General features: G+C 35.4%; 1 pseudogene; it reads left to right on the forward strand.

Moving 5' to 3' along the window:
* Positions 1 to 16,283, forward strand: part of LOC137244198 (exportin-5-like) — a 182,243-nt pseudogene that overhangs the window by 72,775 nt on the left and 93,185 nt on the right.

Raw genomic sequence — 16,283 nt, forward strand, 5'->3', positions numbered from 1 at the left:
AACTTAAATAAACTAGGTTTATTTTTTTGTAGTTCACATTAATACTGTGACGAATATTAGCAACAATAAGGGATACTATCATCTCTAAGCCGATGCTAAGCAGTGTCTTGTATGCACATCCATAAATCAATCATTATGTATCTACATAAACGAATCAATCATTATGTCTACACATATGTACGTACACACAGCGGAGAGAGAAGCATGTGTTTATCTGAGATGCTCCCAAAAGTAGGCAATGATTTGTGCAAGTATCAGTCACATATATGTACACGCGCATATGACAAGCTATAAAGGTAATTATAGCTGAGTAATTTTATAGCTGATAAATAACTGGTATAGTAGGCAATGATTTGTGCAAGTATCAGTCACATATATGTACACGCGCATGTGAGAAGCTATAAACGTAGTTAAGCTGAGTAATTTTGTAGCTTTGATAACTAACTAGTAAGTTCTGGAAATAGCAGCGCCTAGAAATATGGAACGAGGAAATCGAAGAGTATAAAAAGCAGCAACAGTAGAGGCACGACAATCAGTTTGATTTAAGACGCTATCTGGCGAGCAATAGTAGTGTTATTGTTGAAGTACTTTAATAAAGGCCATTTTGCATTATTGAAAAGTGGAGTTATTTATTCAACAGTTTAGTGATTCGAAGGTTGTAAATAAGAGGAACTTCAGTAAGTTCGTTACAATACTAATGCCCGTAATTTAAAAATCAATTGGCTTAAATAAAAAAAAATAAAAAATAAAAAAATAAATGTAAGGCGCGATAACCTCCGAAGAGATCTAAGGCCGAGCTTCTCTTCCAATTTGCGGCGTGCTCCTCTTGATTTTCCCTACAAATTGGCCGGACGGGACCTACATGTTTTATGCCGACTCCGAACGACATCTGCAAGGCAGATGAGTTTCCACTGAAAGCTTTTCATAGCGGAAATACACCCGGAGCGCTTGCCAAACACTGCCGAGGGGCGACCCCGCTTAGAAAAATTTTCTTCTAATTTAAAAACCTTATTTCTAAAATTTTGATGTTGCTTTGCCCGGGGTGCGAACCCAGGGCATACGGTGTGGTAGGCGGAGCACGCTACTATCACACCACGGTGGCCGCCAAAAAAAATATAAAGAATTAAAAAAAAACTTAGTCTAAGTTAATTTACAACTAGAAATAGTTCAATTTTCAATTCAAATAGAAATTAGATATACAAGCAGAAATTAAACCCTATAATTGCTGACAAGTATAAATCCAAATCTTTTCAATTGGTTTCTGACCCACCCTAATATAGTAATGCTACTAGGTGTTAAATTCAAAATTCTAGAGATACAGACATCCAAATGCTCATAAGGTCGGCCAGCAAAAGCAAAAAAATAAAAAACAAAAAATGGTAAAATCCTATTCCCTGACTTATCTCAACAATCCAAACAAACCCAAAAATCAATTTTGTACAAAGCAAAAGTAGGTCATAAAAAACAAGTAAGGACGGGACTGTCTTCGGCTGTGCCGAATTCCATTCGTAATCTCCAAATAATGCGCTGTATAAGATGGGTTGTGCTCGAAATCCGCAAACACAAAATCCCCAAATCAAAATCCCCAAACACAAAATCGCAAATACAAAATCCGCAAATTCAAAATCCCCAAACTCAAAATCCCCAATTTCACATTTCTTACATTTGATTTATTTCATTGCATTTCCAAACAAAAGTTTTTTGTTTTTATTAATTAACAACACATATCTAACATAAAAATAACATATTATGATTAAAGGATACAGAATTCAAGTTAATTAAAACGAATTTAACAAGAAAGTATAATATTATTTGAAACAGCTCGTAAATAATTAATTTTATCTAGTTTGGTACGATTTTTTACAATTTTTTTTATTTTTTTGCGACGTTACAAATTTACTTTTTTTACAGGTACTTATTTTTATCCCTGACTGGATCTTTTCCAAATTTGTCTTTATTAAAATCATTTCTTTTCCCAGCTCTCGTATTATTGCGTACAGACCACAGTTCTTTCTGCCAACAATAACTTTAAGTCTTCGGTGCCAGGCCTCTATGGAGTTTTGGGTCCGAGGAAAGTTTTCTTTGAAGGTATCTGCTACACTCCAAAACTCAGGATCATATTTCGGATTGCTAGATCCGGGTTTTCCGGTTAAATAGTTAACTCTAAACCAAGCACCAATTTTTTTAAAGTCATAATCCTCAGTATTAGCAACCAGCTCTTTAAAATACACCAAAACCTCCTCTGTAGGTACAAATGCCAGGCTTTTTAGCATACGTATGGGCATACTGAAATTGCAATCATTCCCGTATTTTGGAGTTAGTCTCTCTTTTTGTATGCGTCTCCACATTATCTGGCCAAAGTGAAATAAACAGCCTTTGTACTTCGCATCAGGAAAATATTCCTTTGCAGCAGATGCTATAGTTTTTTTCAAAATCGGAAATAATTCTAGTGGGATTTAAGCATATATTTTTTGAAGCAGCCAAGAAACATAACCGATGAAAAAACTCTTCGTATGCTTGCTTTGATTTTTTCCTCATTAAGCAAAAAATTAGGGGCACAAACTAACCATCGATTAGGCCTTGAATTGTGAAAAGCTGTCGGAATATAGTTGGCACCACATAAAATGTACCATCCATTACCCAGCACTGCGATCTACCCAAGGGTTTTAATAGTACGTTGTACCCAATATTATGTTTTTCTCATCACCGAAACAGCATTCACTTAAAAAAAATGGTTCACCTTCTAAATTTCTTAATTCTTCGGGTATGTTTATGTCTTGCAAACTAATTGGCTCGCTACATACGTCATGCAACTTTCGAATACGTCGTACTTTAAGCTTTTGTGCTCGTTTTGAAGGAAGGTACACCCTACACTCTGGCTCACAATTTACTACAGTTTCCCTAATGATTTGGGAAGGTTGAAGTCCTGACGAATTGGCCAATTCTTTTAATTTAGCGTTGGCATTTGTCGTGGCCAAATGAAAGCTTCGGGGATCGTGAGAGTGTTCGGTGGGGCTTTTTTTAATTGCATGCTCTTGATTATTCGATGACGTTGTCACTACCACACTTTTACACAATAGAGACTTCCTTTCCGCACACGACCAATATTGCTCTTTATTTCTGGAATGCAGATGGAAAGTATATCCATCAACAAATAACAAATCTTTCCCTTTGTTGGACTTTTGTATTTTGATTTCCATTTTATTTATTAATTAAACAGTTTTTTCAAGCACTAATTGCTAACACAAGCACAAGCGAACGATACTCGTATAATACTTCAAATGTAACTATTTTTTCTTTTAAATATGTATGCACACATTCATGCATATGTTCAAAGTTGACTATGATCTTTCTATTTCCTAAACAGCAAGTTCAGAAAGAAATTTTGAAACATCGGCTTCGCAATCCCCAGTATTTCTGTGCAGGGCCCCCTTTTGAGGAGGTGGCCCACGGCCATGCTTCATAAAAATAACCCTTAGCCGATCCAACTCCGGCTACGCGATCCCCAGTATTTCCGTATTAAAAAACCTTTCTGCGTAGGTGGCCTGCGGCCACGCTTATAAAAAATAACCCTGGGCTACGCCATTACAATTCCGGACGTGTGCACTAACCGTGGCGTCCTTCTGCGTAGTACACCCTTCTGCGTAGGCCTTCGGACGGGCTTCATAAAAATAACTCTTAGCCGATCTGACACTGGCTACGCGATCCCCAGTATTTCTGTTCTAGGTAGGCGGCCCATGACCGCGCTTACAAAAAATAACCCACGGCCGATCCTACACTTGAAGGATTCGGTATTTGGGGATTTTGAATTTGGGGATTTTGTGTTTGGGGATTTTGTGTTTGGGGATTTTTTTTGGGGAGATTTTGTGTTTGGGGATTTTGAGCCTCTCCCGTATAAGATAATGTTACGAATATTAGCAACGCTAAGGGGTACTGTCATCTCTAAGCCGATACTAAACAGTGACTTGTATTCACATCAACAAATGAATCATAATGTTTACCCATATGTCCATACAAGCAGCGGAGAGAAAACGCACAAACACATGCATATATCTGAGATGCTCCCAAAAGTAGGCAATGGTTTGTGCAAGTATCACTCACAAATACACGCGCAAATGAGAAGCTATAAACGTATTAATTTTATAGCAGATAACTAACTAGTAAATTCTAGAATAGAAAAGCCTTGAAATACGCAACAAGGAAACCATACAGTATAAAAGGCAACAACAGTAGAGGTACGACAATCAGTTTGATTTAAGATGCTATCTGGCGAGCAACAGTAGTGTTATTTTGAAAGTAGTCTAATAAAGGCCTTTTTTATTATTTAATAGTGGAGTTATTTATTAATCAGTTTAGTGATTCGAACGTTAGTAGTGGTTGCAAATAAAAGGGAATTGCAGTAAATTCGTTACAATAAGAAATATATAGTGAACAGATGTACATACCTAAACCATTTTAAGATAAATAGAAAAAAATGGCAAAAAACCCCTTATCTGAACGATCGGTTGTATGGCATATATATTATAAATAGCTCCGATCAAAGTGATTTTTTCAGGAAATCTTCTATGATATATTAGAATAAACATCACCAAGTTTAACGCTTTTATATTGGAAATTAAGGGAGAAATGGCTAAAAATCTTTCTATCTGAACGATCGGTTGTATGGGATATATACTATATATAGCTCCGGTCAAAGTGATTTTTTCAGAAAATCTTCTATGATATATTAGAATAAATATCACCAAGCTTAACGTTTTTATATTGGAAATTTAGGGAGAAATTGCCAAAAATTTTTCTATCTGAACGATCGGTTGTATTGGATATATTCTATATATAGCTCCGCTCAAAGTGATTTTTTCAGAAAATCTTCTATGATATATTAAAATATATATCACCCAGTTTCACGTATATACTTTCTAAATTAAGGGAAAATGGCCAAAAATCTTTCTATCTGAACGACCGGTTGTATGGGATATAACTATATAAAGCTCCGATCAAAGTGATTTTTTCAGGATAACTTCTATGATATATAAGAATATATATCACCGAGTTTCACGTTTATACTTTTTAAATTGCGGCAGGAATGACCAAAATCGTCTTATCTGAACGATGGGTTGTATGGGATATATATTATATATAGCTCCGATCGAAATGATTTTTTCATGAAATCTTCTATGATATATTATAACAAATATCACCAAGGTTAACGTTTTTATATTGGAAATTAAGGGAGAAATTGCCAAAAATCTTTCTATCTGAACGATCGGTTGTATATGATATATACTATATATAGCTCCGATCAAAGTGAGTTTTCAGAAAATCTTCTATGATAAATTAAAATATATATCACCGAGTTTCACGTTTATACTTTCTAAATTAAGGGAGAATTTGCCAAAAACCTTTCTGTCTGAACGATCGGTTGTATGGGATATAACTATATATAACCCCGATCAAAGTGATCTTTTCAGGATATCCTTTATGATATATTAGAATATATATCACCGAGTTTCACGTTTATACTTTCTTAATTGCGGCAGGAATGACCAAAATTGTCTTATCTGAACGATCGGTTGTATGGAAGATATATGTTATAGTGGTCCGATCCTACCGGATCCGACAAATGTCTAATATAATACAAAAGTACATCCTTGTGCCAAATTTCATTGAGATATCTCAAAATTTGAGGGACTAGTTTGCGTTCAAACAGACAGACGGACATGGCTATGTCAACTCATTTCGTCGCCCTGATCAATTCGGTATACTTAATGGTGAGTCTCTCTTCTATATTTCTCAACGTTACAAACATCGGACCAAAGTTAATATACCATTTCATGTTCATGACAGGTATAAAAAGGTATGTATGTAAGTGCAGTTGTATGTTTGCAAAGTTTTCATGTATGTACATATATTATTCTGATTTCTTTTGCCATCGCCAATTCCTCTTCTAATTTTGCAAGACTAGGAATTGACTGGCAATATATGTCCATACGCTTCTCCAAATGTAAAATATTGTCACTCACCGCGTTACTCACTCCGTTGGAGGCGCCTGCATGAAGCTGAGTACGCGAGCTGTAAAGAGAAAAACGCTCAAAGCATATATGCTCAATGCACATACATTTATCCAGCACACTATTTTTATACCTTTCATAAAAATGAAATGGTATATTAATTTCGTCACGAAACCCAAAATTGTAAGTCCTTAAAGCAGAGCCGGCAACACAAATACTAAAACAATTGCATAAGTGTGTGTAAAAATTGAGTGACAACTCTCCACAGTGTGCTAAAAGAAAATGTGGACTGTGAAGTTCGAAATTAAAAAGGACTCTGGTTATTTGATTTCAAGCTAATCCTAACAATACTTACTTATATTCATATAACTAAGAACGCATAGGTCGAGCTAGCCAGATAAAACTTTTTTATAAAAGAAGGTATGGTGTTTCTTCAATGCAAAATTTACTTAAAAAATCACTTTTTCATCAAGAAAGAACTATAAAACAAAGTAAATGTAAAGATAGAAATATATGTTTTCAAAACATAAAGTTATTCAATATAAAAAATGTATAAAAATTAATAAAACTAAGTAGAACGTATAAAAAGTTACTTATATTAAATTGTCAATATTTATTAATAATTAATTATTTTTTATAATTATTAATATTTAAATTGTCAATATAATATGTATGTTCAAAGGAACTTAATAATACTAACTAAAACGTATTAAAAGTCACTTTAACCTTGCAGCATATTGTTTTTATTATGTTCCCAAAAAGTAGCATGGACTTTTCCTTTTGCATTCACTGTTGATTTTAGTGAGTGACCAGCGAAAGCAAACGATCGTGATCGCACATCGTTAGTGTCTGTGTGAAAATACGAACTCAAATTGCACAATGTGTAACTTTTGGCCGTCTCTGCCTTAAAGGAAAATAGATAGGCCCACCATTAAGTATACCGAAATAATCAGGATGAAGAGCTGAGTTGATTTAGCCATGTCCATCTGTCCGTCTGTTTGTTTGTATGCAAACTAGTCCCTCAATTTTTGAGATATCTTGATAAAATTTGTTGAGCGGGTGTATTTGGGTGTCCGATTAGACATTTGTCGAAACCGGCCAGATCGGACCACTATAGCATATATCCTCCATACAACCAATTTTTCAGAAAAAGAGGATTTTTGTGATATCTTCCTCAATTTAACAGATTGAAGCTTCAAATTTCACCATATACTTTCGTATATTACACATATTGTTGTCTGAAAAAATTGATGAGATCGGTCGTATATACAGTATATATCCCCCACAACTGATTGTTCAGATAAGAAACTTTTCGTAATTACTGCCCTATTTTAAGAGCTAGGGGCTTCAAATTTCAACGAATGCTTACGTATATAGCATATATTTTTGTCTGAAAAATCATAGAGGCCGGTGGTATATATAGTATATATCTCATACAACCGATTGTTCAGATAAGAAACTTTTCGCAATTTCTACCCCATTTTAACAGCTGTAACCTTCAAATTTCAACAATTGCTTACGTATGTAGTATATATTGTTGTGTGAAAAAATTATAGAGCTCCGTTGTATATATATTATATACCCCATATAAACTGTCATTTTTGCCCCTTTTTTACGGCCAGAAGCTTCAAAATTCATCAAATTTCATCAAATAGTTACGTTTACGTCATATATTGTTGAAATACGTGATACGTAGTCATAGTTTTTACACGCAGACCACAAAAAACCTGAAACTTTGCATCCTCACACAAATTACCTACCTATTTTTTATTTTATATTTATCTTAAAAATCGTTTAGGTATGTAGATCTGTTCATTATATATTTCTTATCTTATACATCCGATTATTACGAGATTACGAACGGCAAAAGATTATTGTTCAGCCCCATTCATGAAATGTATGAAGTCTTCGGCACAGCCGAAGACAGTCCCGTCCTTACTTGTTTATTTTATATTTATCTCAAAAATCGTTTAGATATCTTCAAATTTCAACAAATGCTTACGTGTATAGAATATATTTTTGTCTGAAAAAATCATAGAGACCGGTGGTATATATAGTATATATCTCATACAACGGATTGTTCAGATAAGGGCAAAGTCGTCCTCGAAACGGAATTATAATTTATTGTAAGCCTGAACTCGCACGCAGTTTTACCGTAAATTCCAGAAAATTCCAGTATGTAGCTGGAAAAGTTTATCAGTTTTTGGCGATATCAAAGGCAAATATAGCTATTGCGTTGGTATACCGAAATCCGTCATTCTCATTGCCGACATTTAGAATGGTGGTATCCTCTTCCATGATAAGGAGCTCCCCAATGAAAATTTAGAAAAAATTGTTCTTGTAGGAGACTTTAACATTTGTCGAAATTTATCAAACGATATACTTGGGAGGAAATTGGAGCATCTGGGACTGCATTCACTTTTGGAAAATCTTGCCACTACGAAGCAACAAACTGCTATTGATTGGTTACTGACCACTTTATTTCCGGACACTGTAAAGGCGATAACTTATGAAACGCCTTACAGTGACCATGATGGAATATTTTTATGTGCTCCTGGCTGTGATTAATACAATTTTAATCATTATTACAGAATGACAGACCCATTGAAATTATCAGAACAATGAGGTTAGTCGATTAAGCCATGGCTGTCTCACAGCCAGGTTTAACGCAATTTAGTTTTTCTCCCACTCAACTAATTGTTCAAATAAATTTTTTTTTCTTTAATTTTTTTTAGCTTTGTCAGTATAGTTTAGTTTATATTTATCTTAAAAAGTGCTTAGGTATGTACATCTGTTTACTATATATATCATATCTTATTAAGCCGTTTATTTGGATATTGCGAATGGGATAAGATTATTGTTCAGCCCCATTCGTCAAAGGTATGAAGTCTTCGGTACAGCCGAAGACAATCCCGTCCTTACTTGTTTCTCATGTACTCAGCCAGATTACTCGCTTGTGATCTTGGACATTGAGTTAATTAGTTTAACAAAGTGTCGATGGCAAGACCAAAATACCTGCTAGTATGTACGTCGCTAGACGGATACATGAATGAATTCTTTGTTTTTTTTTTGCTACCGGAGTGAGGATGTCGGAAGCCCCGGAGACCCCAATGGGATTGGCAAAGTGAGAAAGAATTGTAAGTGTTTAGCAAAAAAAATTTTATTTAAATTAAAGAAAATTCAAATGAACCACATGGGTTCCTATACGAATGTGTGGGTGGGAATATAGTGAAATAATAAACAGAAAATTGGGGAAAAAAACACAAAAAAAAGAAGAACAGAAAAAGTAAAGGGCAATAAAAGTACTATAATTTTTTTCAATATTTCCAATAAAAAGAACAAAGAAAATTGCGAATAATAGCGAAGTGAGCAAAAAAGGAAGAAGAAAAAGAAAAAAATGTATTTGATTATATCCCCTTAAAGAGTGGCTGGCACAACTCCTGTAAGCCTGCCCCGTAATCAAAGAAAAATACTTACTTTATTAAAAATATGAACTCCCCTGACTAACTCCGTGGCGTTTATGCCTACTTATGCCCTTTTGTCCAAATATCAATATATCACATAATTATAAGTATGCACAAACGAAAGAGAAAGTAACAATAATTAAATAATAAGAAGGTAAAAAAATGTATTTTGCGGACTGTGTTGCTCCTCCAATCTGGTAGATGATCCAGTGGTGATGTTGTAGTTGTTTCAGTGTCGCAGGCACCTTTTCTCCATCGTTATAACCCAATATTTTAGTTGTTCTTATAGTTTTTTTTTTTTGCTGCATGTATAAACATTAGTAATAGTTGTTGTTGTCGTGGCGATGTATCGTGACTGCAGCAATGTATGGCCGCCAATAGAAGAAAGTGTTATTGTTGTCGCTGCCTGTGCAACAGGTGGAGATTGTGGTTACCAGCAGTGAATATGCATCGCAATTGTTGTTGTCAAAAATGGTGTAGTTGTTGGTGGAAGCAAAAAGTGGTGTTGTTGTAGGCGTTGCGCCGCCAATATCAAATATATGATGTATTTCTTGTTGGACGGTACGTCACCAATTTAGCCTTCAGGCCGCAAGCCGACATTTTCAGTGAGTTCCCAGTGGTGCTTTCCAGCAGGGAGTGCCCTGTTAGGATACAAAAAAAAACTTTATTCTTGCAGGATTTCTAGCGCTAAAAATTGGTGAGGATAATAATAGTTGTTGTCTGCATGATTATATACTCACCGACATACATATGTCTGTATTAAGGCGTGCATACATGCATGCAAGTTTGCTGTTGGCTTGCTTGGAAAATTGGCTATATAGAAACCAGCTTCCCAGTGGGCATGTCCAGTTGGAGAAAAAAACAAATCCAAAGCCAAAGAAAACCATTAGACTTACCTGGTTTTAAGCTGTCGCGACACACGTTGTGGTCCAGTTCATTTCTGCTGCAACGGTCAGGATTGGAAGCTAGGTGGCAGACGAAGTTCGCTTGGTTTTAGCGTTCGCGAGACACTTTTCGCCACGCACTACACAATTAAAAAAACTTTAGCTGGCTAAACGATTTAGCCTACAGGTTTTAACTTCGGTTTGAGGCACGCACGCAGTGCGTTTTTATTAGGGTGGCATGTCACACAAACTAGCCCCTACATAGATACATTTATTTCGTGTCTTGGCTGCAATATTGCTACGCCATCAGAAACATTGTATCTACTCCAGACACAATGTTGCCATTGTGCTGTTGCGATAGTCATTGCAACACTGTGGCCAACACACGAACCTAGACACATCACACGTAGTCACAGATATATGCTATTCATTCGAACCAGTGCTTACGTTGAAAGGCTGTCGTTACAAAGTCTATATCTATCTCGATTAGTTTATGCCGTTACAGGGTACCGTTATGTGAACAAAATTAATATACTCTATGAGCTCTGCTCAGCTGAGTATAAAAATAGTATCAGAGCACTTTAAGTTATTTTTTTTAGTAAATGCATCTAATTTAGCGCATTATTTTCCTATCGAATGCTCTGACCAGAGATAGTTTTGCAACTCTACTTGTAGCCTCAAAATTTTGAGTAAATCATGGAAAAATGAAAGAAATCTAAAAATTTACCGTTTTTGACGAGTTCAAATGAAAATGAACAAATTATACATTTCCTTTCAGAGACTCAGCAAAAAATCTGCGCTTTATGCGCCGTGCTATGGGTTGGTCGCATTGATTTGGTATAGAGGTAGTGTTCTAGCTTAACATCCCATATTCTGCACTTGTTTCGCTAACCCAAGTAACATAATAATGTTCGCTTATATCTAAACTATTTCAATTCAGAATGTAAACGCCTTTTAGCAAATCTTCCTTCCACTTTTCTTTCATGCACACATATGTGCATATATGTATAAATGTGTGTAAAACTACATTTGTATGAACTACTTCATTTAAGTTATTGGGTGCTCATTAGGCCGGGTCGATTTGTGGGAAGGCAAAAAAATCGCCCATTGCTCTGTGAAAATCATATTCTAGGGATCAAAATAAGAAACTTTGCCGAAGGAACCATACCTCTAAAACGAATTCTGATGTCCCCCCCTTTGGGTCGTAGGGGCAAATTTTGAAAAATCCCACTTTGAAATGCCTATGTTTTTATACTCAGTTGAGCAGAGCTCACAGAGTATATTAACTTTGATTGGATAACGGTTGGTTGTACAGGTATAAAGGAATCGAGATAGATATAGACTTCCATATATCAAAATCATCAGTGTCGAAAAAAAAATTCGATTGAGCCATGCCCGTCCGTCCGTCTGTCCGTTAACACGATCACTTGAGTAAATTTTGAGGTATCTTGATGAAATTTGGTATGTAGGTTCCTGGGCACTCATCTCAGATCGCTATTTAAAATGAACGATATCGAAAGTTCGAAAAAATGCGATAATTCATTATCAAATACGGATTAAGCGATGAAACTTGGTAAGTGAGTTGAAATTATGACGCAGAATAGAAAACTAGTAAAATTTTGGACAATGGGCGTGGCACCGCCCACGTTTAAAAGAAGGTAATTTAGAAGTTTTGCAAGCTGTAATTTGGCAGTCGTTGAAGATATCATGATGAAATTTGGCAGGAACGTTACCCTTATTACTATATGTCTGCTTAATAAAAATTAGCAAAATCGGAGAACGACCACGCCCACTTTTTAAAAAAAATTTTTTTTTAATTCAAATTTTAAAAGAAAAGTTAATATCTTTACAGTTTATAAGTAAATTATGTCAACATTCAACTCCAGTAATGATATGTTGCAACAAAATACAAAAATAAAAGAAAATTTCAAAATGGGCGTGGCTCCGCCCTTTTTCATTTATCTTTCCACTCAATTTGTCTATTTTTTTTAACATTCCTATGCACTCAGACGTCCGTATTTGGACATGATAATCACGAACTTCATGAGCACTGTAATTCTCCTGAGTGTGTTGTGTGCGTGCACGAGTGCTCTACTACATTACTATTTGTACTGGGGATGGTGCCGCATGGCATGCCTTCTAGTGGGCAAAATTGAGTGTTGTGCCCATTGATGCGTACTTATTGATCAGCTTATGCGGCTGCTTTAGAAGTGTTCTCCTACCCTTAGTACATATCACCGTTGCCAGTGGCACCCAGCAAAATATTCCATAAGCAGTTGTTAGCAATAAGGAATACGTCGCCAGATTGTAAGCCTTAATATAATACTACGTTTCCGTTGCTAGAAAATGCACTAGCGTACTTGCTTAAATAATTGTACGATAAAAAAGTAAATATATGGGGTATTCCATCCCATTTCGACCAATTTTGAACCCGACCCCTTTAGAATTGGCTGAAAGTTTTTCTTCTTTTTCTAGCTTACGAAAGACGTTTTTCAGAATTTTTTAAAATTTTTTCATCCAACTCAAAAAAAGTTATGAATTTAAAAAAAAAACACCGTTTTTGTTTTCAAAATGCTATAACTTTTTCAAAATTGACCGTTTGGGATCTTTTTTTTTTTAAATTTGTTTTTAAATGTACTTTTCGGAAAAAATACAAAAAAGTGTTTAAAGTTTTTTTTTAATTTTTCAGTTTTTCGAGATTTTTCGAATTTCGCTATTTTTTTTTTCTCATAAAAAAACTTCAATCAATTCTGCAATCATCCCCACTAATCCCGGAGTGGGCCGATTTTTTTTATATTTTTTTTTATTTAATTGAAAAAAAAATTTTCAAAAATATAAAAAAATTTTTTATCAATTTTATTTATATAACAAACAAATGTAAGAAAATGATTTTTAAGTTTTCCCTTCTTTATATATTATGGTAATCTACGATTAAAATGACTCGCATTCGCTGTCCAGCAACTGCATTAGGCCGGTATACACATACATTATATATAGAAAAAGAAGAAAAACTTTCAGCCAATTCTAAAGGGGTCGGGTTTAAATTGGTCGAAATGGGATGGGATACCCCATATGTATATTAAAAAAAAAAAAAAAACAAAGCAGGTTCTGGTACAATTGTCGTTTCGCTCTAATAATTACTAGTAACTGTTATTTATATTAGAGATGATAGGTCATATAACCATTATTTTCTTGTCAGGGTTCTTTTAGTAAGTAGATGTCAAAAGCGTATGTGGATTGCGTTTGCAGGCCAAAGGCAAAGAAATGCGATTCATATGAGGAAATGCTTCGCATTTGAAATTTTTCACCCAGAATAACGCACTTCTGGAAGGATAAATGCGATATAAGGATGTAATATCCGCCCAGCTGTCTTATAATATTGTCTTCGTTGATATGGATTACAATGTACATAACGTTATATGTAGACAAATAAGGATTATTATAAGGAACATATTTTAGACCTTTTCAATTTTATTGATGGGATACATACTATTTTGCAATTTTCTTTGCTCATATACTCAGCTGAGCAGAGCTCACAGAGTATATTAATTTTGTTCGCATAACGGTAATCCGTAACGGCATAAATTAATCGATATAGATTCTATACATCAAAATGATCTGGGCGAAAAAATAAATTTATTTAGCCATGTCCGTCCGTCCGTCCGTCCGCAAACACGATAACTTGAGTAAATTTTGAGGTATATTGATGAAATTTGGTATGTAGGTTCCTAGGGACTCATCTCAGATCGCTATTTAAAATGAACGAAATCGGACTATATAACTACACCAACTTTTTCGATATCGACAATTTCGAAAAACCAAAAAGTGCGATAATCATTACCAAAGACGGATAAAGCGATGAAACTTGGTAGGTGGGTTAACTTTATGGCGCAGAATAGAAGACTAGTAAAATTTTGGACGATGGGCGTGGCACCGCCCACTTTTAAAAGAAGGTAATTTAAAAGTTTTGCAACTTGTAATTTGGCAGTCGTTGAAGATATCATGATGAATTTTGGCGGGAACGTTACTCTTATTCCTATGTGTGTGCTAAATAAAAATTAGCAAAATCGGAAAACGAACACGCTCACTTAAAAAAAATTTTTTAAGTCAAATTTTAACAAAAAATTGAATATCTTTAGAGTATATATGTAAGTAAATTATGTCAACATTTAACTCCAGTAATTATATGGTGCAACAAAATGCAAAAATAAAAGAAAAATTGAAAATGGGCGTGGCTCCGCCCTTTTTCCTTTAATTAGTCTAGAATTATTTTAGTGCCATAAGTCGAACAAAGATTTACCAATCCTTGTGAAATCTGGTAGGGGCATAGATTCTATGCCGGTAACTCTTTTCTGTGAAAATGGGCGAAATCGGTTGAAGCCACTCTCAGTTTTTATACATACTCGACCGTCTGTCCTTCCGTTCGGCCGTTAACACGATAACCTGAGAAAAAGTCGATATATCTTTATCTTAGTATAAAAAATGGCCGAAATCCGACTGACCACGCCCACTTTTTTGATATATCGAAAATTATGAATAATAAAAAAATGCCACAATTCTATACCAAATATGAAAAAAGGGATGAAACATCGTAATTGGATTGGTTTATTAACGCAAAATATAACTTTAGAAAAAACTTTGTAAAATGGGTCTGACACCTACCATATAAGTAGAAGAAAATGAAAAAGTTATGTAGACCGAAATCAAAAGCCCTTGAAATCTCGGCAGGAATACTGATCGTGGTATTACATATATAAATAAATTAGCGGTACCCAACCGATGATGTTCTGGGTCACCCTGGTCCACATTTTGGTCAACATCTCGAAAACGCCTTCACATATACAACTACCACCACTCCCTTTTAAAATATTCATTAACACCTTTCGTTGGATACCCATATCGTACAAACAAAATCTAGAGTCACCCCTGTTCCACCTTTATGGCGATATCTCGAAAAGGCGTCCACCTATAGAACTAAGCCCATCTTTCTTTTAAAACACTCATTAACACCTTTCATTTGATACCCATATCGTACAAACAAATTATAGAGTCACCCCTGGTCCACCTTTGTGGCGATATCTCGAAAAGGCGTACGCCTACAGAACTAAGGCCCACGCTCTTTTAAAATACACATTAACACCTTTCATTTGATACCCATATCGTACAAACAAATTCTAGAGTCACCCCTGGTCCACCTTTATGGCGATATCTCGAAAAGGCGTCCACCTATAGAACTAAGGCCCTCGCCCTTTTAAAATACTCATTAACACCTTTCATTTGATACCCATATCGTACAAACAAATTCTGCAGTCGCCCCTGGTCCACCTTTATGGCGATATCTCGAAAAGGCGCCCACATTTAGAACTAAGGCCCACTCCCCTTTTAAAATACTCATTAACACCTTTCATTTGATACCCATATCGTACAAACATATTCTAGAGTCACCCCTGGTCCATCTTATTGGCGTTATCTCGAAAAGGCGTCCCCTATAGAACTAAGGTTCACTCCCTTTTAAATAATCATTAACACCATTCATTTGATACCCATATCGTACAAACACATCCTAGAGTCACCCCTGGTCCACATTTATGGCGATATCTCGAAAAGGCGTCCACCTATAGAACTAAGGACTACTCCCTTATAAATAATCATTAACACCTTTCGTTTGATACCCATATCGTACAAATACATTCTAGAATCACCCCTGGTCCATCTTATTGGCGTTATCTCGAAAAGGCGTCCCCTATAGAACTAAGGCCCACTACCTTTTAAATAATCATTAACATCTTTCATTAGATACCCATATCGTACAAACACATTCTAGATTCACCCCTGGTCCACCTTTATGGCGATACCTCGAAAAGGCGTCCACCTATAGAACTAAGGCCCACACCCTTTTAAATTATCATTAACACCATTCATTTGAT

The sequence above is a fragment of the Eurosta solidaginis genome, chromosome 3 (assembly GCF_040869045.1).
Source record: "Eurosta solidaginis isolate ZX-2024a chromosome 3, ASM4086904v1, whole genome shotgun sequence".
Lineage (NCBI taxonomy): Eukaryota > Metazoa > Arthropoda > Insecta > Diptera > Tephritidae > Eurosta > Eurosta solidaginis.